This window comes from Sminthopsis crassicaudata, chromosome 5, assembly GCF_048593235.1.
Source record: "Sminthopsis crassicaudata isolate SCR6 chromosome 5, ASM4859323v1, whole genome shotgun sequence".
NCBI lineage: Eukaryota > Metazoa > Chordata > Mammalia > Dasyuromorphia > Dasyuridae > Sminthopsis > Sminthopsis crassicaudata.
The window spans coordinates 238,318,982-238,327,373 of record NC_133621.1 but is presented as its reverse complement, the minus strand read 5'-3'; the positions used below and the strand labels follow the sequence as shown (position 1 = coordinate 238,327,373).

The following is an 8,392-nucleotide window of genomic DNA, read 5'->3' as shown; positions in this document are numbered from 1 at the left end:
TAATTGGACTTTGCCATTATGAAATCAGTCTTTAAGCAAAGCTGACTTCTCATCCAATAATAAACTTCCATTTTTGCCACTTAATATTTGGGTTTGGGAATTCTTTCATGAAGAACCTGTGTCGACCAAAGGGGATTTCCACAACTCTCTGATTGCTACTAACCTCATCAACCCCACTATGTGTCCTGACCCACAGTTTAAGAAGCTTTGAGCCAAAGGTTTTCCTGTGGATTCTTTACCTGGACTCTTGAAGAGGTCATGTGTTTGGAAGTCTCTGTTCATAGGACTCAGTGAAGTGGATCTTTTGGCATGTTATTATAGGGTGATGTAACTGCAAGTTCTCAATGCAGCTAAGTTACTATACTATTTTTTAAAAGCAGTTGTTTACTTATTACTGAACTCTTATTGCAGATGGCACAGGGTCATGCAATCAGCCTTCATTGTTGACTATTATGTGTTGGTTGTTGAAAACTTCTATTGCTAAATGGAAAGTTAGCAATTTTAAATCCCACTTTCTAGTAGCCCTCCAATATTGTGAGTGCTTCTGCTGTGAGAGGCATCTGCAACTGGACTTCAGCAGCTGCTACTCTGAAAAGGGGATGTTCCCCTTAGAGAATGGGGTTCCTGTTAAGTTTTTCCAGTGAGAAGAGCCCCAGAATTCATGGCTGGCTTGTGAGAAAGCCTTTAGGGAAATGATGGAGAAAATCTTTATGTATTCTGATTTCTTGATGATGACTATGTTTCTGCCAAGTGCTCTTGGGAACCAAAGAGAATAACTCTTTTCTTCTTTAGCATTAGAGACTCCCACTACATATTATTATTTGTGGGACATGTCAGCACCCATTAGAAGTATTATATGCTTCCTGCTAAATTAAATGACTAGATCAGAGCCATTATAAGAACAGCAAAGTTTTGGGAGTGGGACCATTGCCAATCTGGGCATTGGAGTAGTAAAGTCACGTTGGGCTGGGCATGGGCTTTAAGGATAAGGTATCTATTCCTGTCCAACCAGAATACTCACCTAACCCAAGTAGCTCCCAACCTGTCTCAAACTGGCAAATGGTATTCTTATTCTAATGGCAGGAGTTTTACATTTGTATCATCAGGTACCTGACTTCACACATCAGGGGAAGAGGTCTGTATGCCCAGGAGAAATAACTCAGGCTTCCTTTTGGAATGGTTTTGTTAACTCACTACTTGAGAGAGACTGGAAGACCATATGATTGGGAAGTTCTTTGCTTTCTTACATCAAAGATCAATATAATTATGACAAAAAGGTATTATTGATTATAAGTATTTGGATGAAGAAGATGTAGAATTCTTATTTAGTCTCTGTCAAAGAAGGAGGGAAACTTTGTTTTTTTTTAATTTTTTAAAATTAATTTTATAATTATAACATTTTTGACAGTTCATATGCATAGGTAATTTTTTACATTATCCCTTCTCTTCCGAATTTTCCCCTCCTTCCCTCCTCCCCCCCCAGATGGCAGGCATTCCCAAACATATTAAATATGTTATAGTATATCCTAGATACAATATATATGTGCAGAACTGAATTTTGTTGTTGTTGCTGTTTCCAGTTCTGGCCACTACAAAAAGGGCTGCCACAAACATTTTGGCACATACAGGTCGCTTTCCAGGAGGGAAACTTTCAAAAGAGGACATTAAAAGGGCAAATATTTGGTATCATCTTTCCTATGGGTTGTCTTGGAAGGGTGAGACTTTAGTTGGGTGAATGGGTGGGAGTGTTCATCAGTTTCTAGAACAGATTGCTGCAAGAGGTTTATGACTTTATCTTGTCTAGCATTTATATGTTTCAGAGTTTTAAACAGCAATTTATAAATATGATCTCAATATATCCTCATAAAGACTGGAGCTTTTGTAACTCCCCTTTTATGTGAGGAAAGTGAGACTTCCCAAGATCACTCAACTAGTAAGTATCTGAGGCTGGATTTGAACTCAAGTATTTCTGAAGTCCAGTGTCCTATCCACTGTGCCATCTAGTTAAGTATCCACAGATGACCATGATTTTGAAGAAGAATTTTTGACTGTGCCAGAGATCTCATCGGTGCTCTGTCTCTGATGCTCCTGATAATTGTCACTACTTTGCATCAGGAGATCCATTTTGAAGTGCCTCATGCTTTGGCCCAATAGGCAGGGAACCTAAGAACTCTAACTTTTATTTTCTACACATATTTTCTTCTCCTTTGTGATCACTCCTATCAGAGGAGGAAGAGCAGGAATTGTTAAAACTGTTTTGTTCTATGACTCAATTTGCTTTTTTTCTCCTTAAAGTCTATTCTGTTAACCCCAACACACATTGGCTATATCAGGAGGATTGTCTAGTCAAAAGTCTTAAAAACATTTAAATTGTGGAAAATCCTCTAAAAAACCTTACTACTATGGAGTGGAATAGTAACAGAAAAATCAGTTAGATTTAAAAAGTCTCCTCATAAGAAGACCAAGGCTCAACCTGTAGACCAATTTCCCTAATGAATATTGATACAAAGTTTTAAAATAAAATATTAGCAATGATATTACAATATATTACAAAGATCATACAGAAAACTGTCAGCATAATTGACCATATTCCAATAACAAAACCAATGGAAATCATATGATTATCTCAATCAAAGCTTTTGACAAGACAGCATCCATTCCTATTTATTTTGAGGGGAAATGAGACACTTGTCATTGTCACACTAATGAGGGAAGGGAAAAGAGGAACCCCATTTCTCGGCCCATAGATAGTAAGATAATCCCATGAGGCGGAGTGTCCCCTGTAAATGAATTTACAGGCTGAAAACCTAGATTGATTAAAAAAAAGTTTATTGTAGAAATTTCGAAGTAAAGTCAAAGATAGAAAGACGCCAGGGCCAGAGGTGGCCGCTGGGTGGGCAGGAACCATTACATGGCTGGAAGGATACCATGTGTTGGCGGGGAGGGCTCCTGCCAAGAGAGCGTTCTGGCTCGTTTCTTTTATACCTAGAAGATGATGGGCAGTACCCCTAAGTTCTCGGCGGGCTTTTCAGTTAGCTAAGATCAGGTGAGGGCTGGGGGAAGCTGGGCCTGGATATTCAAAAGGGTGCTTTTGACCAGGATTTGTGAATCAAGGCCAGCCATGGGTTGGGCAATTAGAAAGGAATCTTAAAGGGACCTCAACCCCCATCAACACAGCTGTCAACTATCTGAGGCAGAATTTGAATTCAGGTCCTCCTGTCCAGTGCTCCAACTACTATGCAATCTTGCTGCCCCTCCTATTTAAAACACTAGAGCATCAGAATAAATGGAGATTTCCTTAAAATGACATCATGCATTATCTGAAATGAGGATAACCTAGAAGCCTTCCCAATAAAATCAGAGATGAAGCAAGGATCACCACTGTTCTCCAATATTATACAAATACTAAGTGAAATGAGTAGAACCAAGAAAACATTGTCACAGCAACAAGATTATGTGGTGATCAACTGTGATGGACTCGGCTCTTTTCAACTATGTGGTCCTTCAGGCAATTCCAATAGACTTGTGATGAAAAGAGCCACTGGCATCCAGAGAGAGAATGAAGACTGAATGTAGATCAAAGCATAGTGTTTTCACCTTTTTGTTACTGTTTGTATTTTTTTTTCTCTCATGTTTTTATTTTTGATTTTATTTTTCTTCTGCAGCTTGACAAATATGGAAATATGTTTATAAGAATTGCACATGTTTAACCTATATTGGATTGCTTACTGTCTAGTAACAGGGAGAGAGAGGGAGAAAAATTTTCAATGCAACCTTTTCCAAAGGTGAATGTTGAAAACTATCTTTTCATTAGTTGAAAAAAAAACTATTATAAAAAAGAAACTATTATATTGAAATGTTGCTATAACAATAAAAGAATAAATTGAAGGACTTAGAGTAGACAATAAGGAAACAAAATTTTACTTTTTGCAGATGATACAATCATATATTTAGAGCATCTTAAAGAATCAACTAAAAGTACTTAAAATGATTAACAACTTTAGCAAAGTTGCAGGATTAAAATAAACCCACATAAATTATCTTATATATTACCAATAGAGCCCAGTGGCAAGATATAAAGATTCCATTTAAAATTACTGTAGACAATTTTCAGATGATGAAATTGAAACTATTTCTACTCATATGAAAAGGTGTTCCAAATCACTATTGATCAGAGAAATGCAAATTAAGACAACTCTGAGATACTATTACACACCTGTCAGATTGGCTAAAATGACAGGAAAAGATAGTGACGAATGTTGAAAGTTGCGGGAAAACTGGGACACGATGCATTGTTGTTGAAGTTGTGAATGGATCCAGTTATTCTGGAGAGCAATTTGGAATTGTGCTCAAAAAGTTATCAAACTGTGCATACCCTTTGACCCAGCAGTGTTACTACTGGGCTTATATCCCAAAGAGATCTTAAAGAAGGGAAAGGGACCTGTATGTGCCAAAATGTTTGTGGCAGCCCTCTTTGTAGTGGCTAGAAACTGGAAATTGAATGGATGACCATCAATTGGAGAATGGCTGGGTGAATTGTGGTATATGAATGTTATGGAATATTATTGTTCTGTAAGAAATGACCAGCAGGATGAATAGAGAGAGGCTTGGAGAGACTTCCATGAATTGATGTTAGGTGAAATAAGTAGAACCAGGAAATCATTATACACTTCAACAACAATACTGTATGAGGAGATCCAATTCAATTCCAATTGATCAATGATGGACAGAATCAGCTACATCCAGAGAAGGAACACTGGGAAATAAATGTGGACTACTTGCATTTTTGTTTTTCTTCCTTCTTACCTTCTGAATCCAATTCTTCTTGTGCAGCAAGAGAACTATACATATCTGCACACATAAATTGTATCTAAGATATACTTCAACATGTTTAACATGTATGAGACTTCCTGCCATCTAGGGGAGGGGGTAGAGGGAAGGAAGGGAAAAGTTGGAACAGAAATGAGTGCAATGGACAGTGTTGCAAAAATTACCCATGCATATGTTCTGTCAATAAAAAACTATAATAAAATAAATAAATGAATAAAAATACTGTAGACAATATAAAATACTTGCAAGAGTACTGCCAAGACAAATCAAGAAATATATGAACATAACTACAAAATGTTTTTCACCCAAATAAATCAAATCTAAACAATTGGAAAACTATTAACTGCTAATATATAGGCATGATAAAAATTACAATTCAGCCTAAATGAATTTGTTCATTCACACAAATTACCAAAAAATTACAAGACTAGAAAAAAACTAAATTCATTTAAAAGAACAAAATGTTAATATTAAGAAATTTAATGAAAAAAAATGCAAAGGAAGATGGCCTAGCCATACCACATCTCAAACTATTTTATAAAGTGATAACTATCGAAACTCTATTATTAGCTAAGAAATAGATCGGTGAAATAGGTTAGGTATGTAAGACATGTAGTAAATGACCATAATATTCTACCGTTTTATAAACTCACCCCAATTTTTGGGGATGACAGCTCACTATTTGACAAAAACTGCTGGGAAAACTACAAAATAATGTGGCAGAAACTAGGTGTAAACCAACATTTTATATTGTATACTGAGATAAGGTCAAAGTGAGCACATGATTTAGACATAAAGGGTGATATTATAGTACTTTAAACAAATTAGGAGAGGAAAGAATAATTAATGACCAAACAAGAGATACAATTATGAAATATAAAGTGAATAATTTATTTATTTTTATTATTATTTTTTTTTCCTGAGGCTGGTGTTAAGTGACTTGCCCAGGGTCACACAGCTAGGAAGTGTTAAGTGTCTGAGACCAGATTTGAACTCAGGTCCTCCTGAATTCAGGGCTGGTGCTCTATCCACTGTGCCACCTAGTTGCCCCTGGATAATTTATTTTTGGTGTAATTGTGAATTGCTCCAACAATTCTGGAGAGCAATTTAGAACTACATTTAAACGATACACCCTTTGATGTAGCAATATTACTCAGAATTCAAAAGAGATCACAAAAGAAGGAAGAGTACATGTAAAAATATTTATAGCAACTCATTTCTTGGTGGAAAAGAATTGGTAATTTAGGCAATGCCCATCAATTGGTGAATGGCTGAACAAATTGAGGTATATGAACATAATGGAATACTATTGTATTATAAGAAATGATAAACAGGATAATTTTTTAAAACCTGGAAAGGCTTACCAAGTAAAGTGAGAAGCAGGAGAACATTGTACATAGTATCAGCAACATTGTGTGATGATCAAACGAATGACTTGGTTCTTCTCAATAATATAATGGTCTAAGACAGGTCTAAAAGATCCATCCAGAGAAAGAACTGGAGTTTGACTGCAAATAGAAGCATGCTATTTTCATTCATGTGTGTATTTCTTTTGGTCTGTTTCTTCTTACATGGTTGTACATAAATAATCTATATTAAATTGCTAACTGTTTTAGAGAGGAGATGGTAAGGGATGAAGAGAAATAATTTGGAACTCAATTTTTTTTTTCTGAATGGTATTTTATTTTTCCAAATACATATAAAGCTAGTTTTCAACATTTATTTTTGTAAGACTCTGTGTTCCAAAATTTTTCCCTTCTTCCCTCCCTCCCCCTTTTCCCAAGACAGCAAGCAATCTGATATAGATTAAATATATGTAATCTTTTAAAATATATTTTCATATTTGTCATGCTGTATAAGAAAAATCAGACCAAAAGGGAGAAAAAAAAACATAAGAAGGAAAGAAACAAACAAAAGGTGAAAATACTATGCTTCAATCCAGTTTTCATAGTTCTCTGTCTGGATGCAGATGACATTTTCCATTCCAAATCTAGTGGAATTGTCTTGAAACACCTCATTGTTGAGAAGAGACAAATCAATCACAATTGATCATCATACATCTCTTTGGGATACATATCCAGTAGTGAGACTATTGGATCAAAGGGTTGCACAGTTTTATAAGGTTTTAGGCTACATATATATATATATATATATGTATATATGCAATTTTAAAAAATGTTAAATTCACATTTTCTTGGCTCTATTTCTAACTCTTTAGACCTTTCCACTCCTATCTTCTTACCCTAGAAGATTTCTCCCCTCCTCTGTTGAGTTTCTCCCTGGAACCTTCAGTTGAGAAGGTGTTCCTGAATAATTTCAGACTTCTTTATGTTGTTTTTTCCTATTTTCACCATTTCAGTTCCCTTTTATGTGTTGTCTTTTCTCTTTTTGCTTATATTTTTATCCTCAATGTTTGGCACATGCCCAATAGTTACTTTATTCATCCAACAAATAGTGGGTGAAACTAGTAAGGTAAGTTTAGACAATACATTTCCTTTTTCTAAATGTAGATTATCCAAATGGAAATCTTGCTTATGTTAAAACTACCAACTCACACACCTCTTATTTAGAGTAAGCCCCATACACTTTCCCTCATTTCCTAAAGTTTTAACAGGTAGTAATTAAGCAGCCAACTTTAGTAATTTGTCTGTTTCTCCTTTTTGGCATGTTCTTCTTTTATTTTTTAGTCAAAACTTTGTATATATCAGTTTTTTTAAATTTTTATTATTATTTTTTTTCACAGTATATATGCATGAGTAATTTTTTAAATAATATTATCCCTTGAATTCATTTTTCCAAATTATCCCCTCCCTCCCCTTGATGACAGGCAATCCCATACATTTTACATATGTTACAATATAACCTAGATACAATATATGTGTGTAAATACCATTTTCTTGTTGCATATTAAGTATTAGATTCCGAAGGTATAAGTAACCTGGGTAGATAGAAGTGCTAACAATTTACATTAACTTCCCAGTGTTCCTTCTCTGGGTGTAGTTATTTCTGTCCATCATTGATCAACTGGAAGTGAGTTGGATCTTCTTTATGTTGAAGATATCCACTTCCATCAGAATACATCTTCATACAACATTGAAGTGTACAGCGATCTTCTGGTTCTATCATTTCACTCAGCATCAGTTGATGTAAGTCTCTCAAAAATATGGAACGCTTCACGAATTTGCGTGTCATCCTTGCACAGGGGCCATGCTAATCTTCTCTGTATCGTTCCAATTTTAGTATATGTGCTGCCGAAGCGAGCACTGTATATATCAGTTTCAAAAACAAAGTATTTGGAAAAGGAAAAACCACCCTTTTTCCAGCAGGCTTCAAAATACCTTTTTTTTTTTTTTTTTTTTTTTTTTTTGTGGGGAATTAGATATATTAGATACACAATATTCTTTTGTACCTAAAGGTCCACAACAAGATCTGTTTTCAGAACTAAAAAAAAAAAAAAACCTCCTTGCCTTCTACAGCAGCCTGTTTTTAGTTCTGAAAAGAGAACTTGTTTTGGACCTTTAGGTATTAAAGAATATCTTTTTAAAATATACATTTATTCACA

At 35.1% G+C, this 8,392-nt stretch overlaps 1 non-coding gene across 1 annotated transcript; it reads right to left on the bottom strand.

The window, feature by feature from the left end:
- Nucleotides 1-7,987: 7,987 nt before the first annotated feature.
- LOC141545276 (U6 spliceosomal RNA) lies at nucleotides 7,988-8,094 on the bottom strand. Its single transcript, XR_012482955.1, has one exon. It is a non-coding gene; the product is annotated as a U6 spliceosomal RNA (small nuclear RNA).
- Between the last annotated feature and the right edge of the window lie 298 nt (nucleotides 8,095-8,392).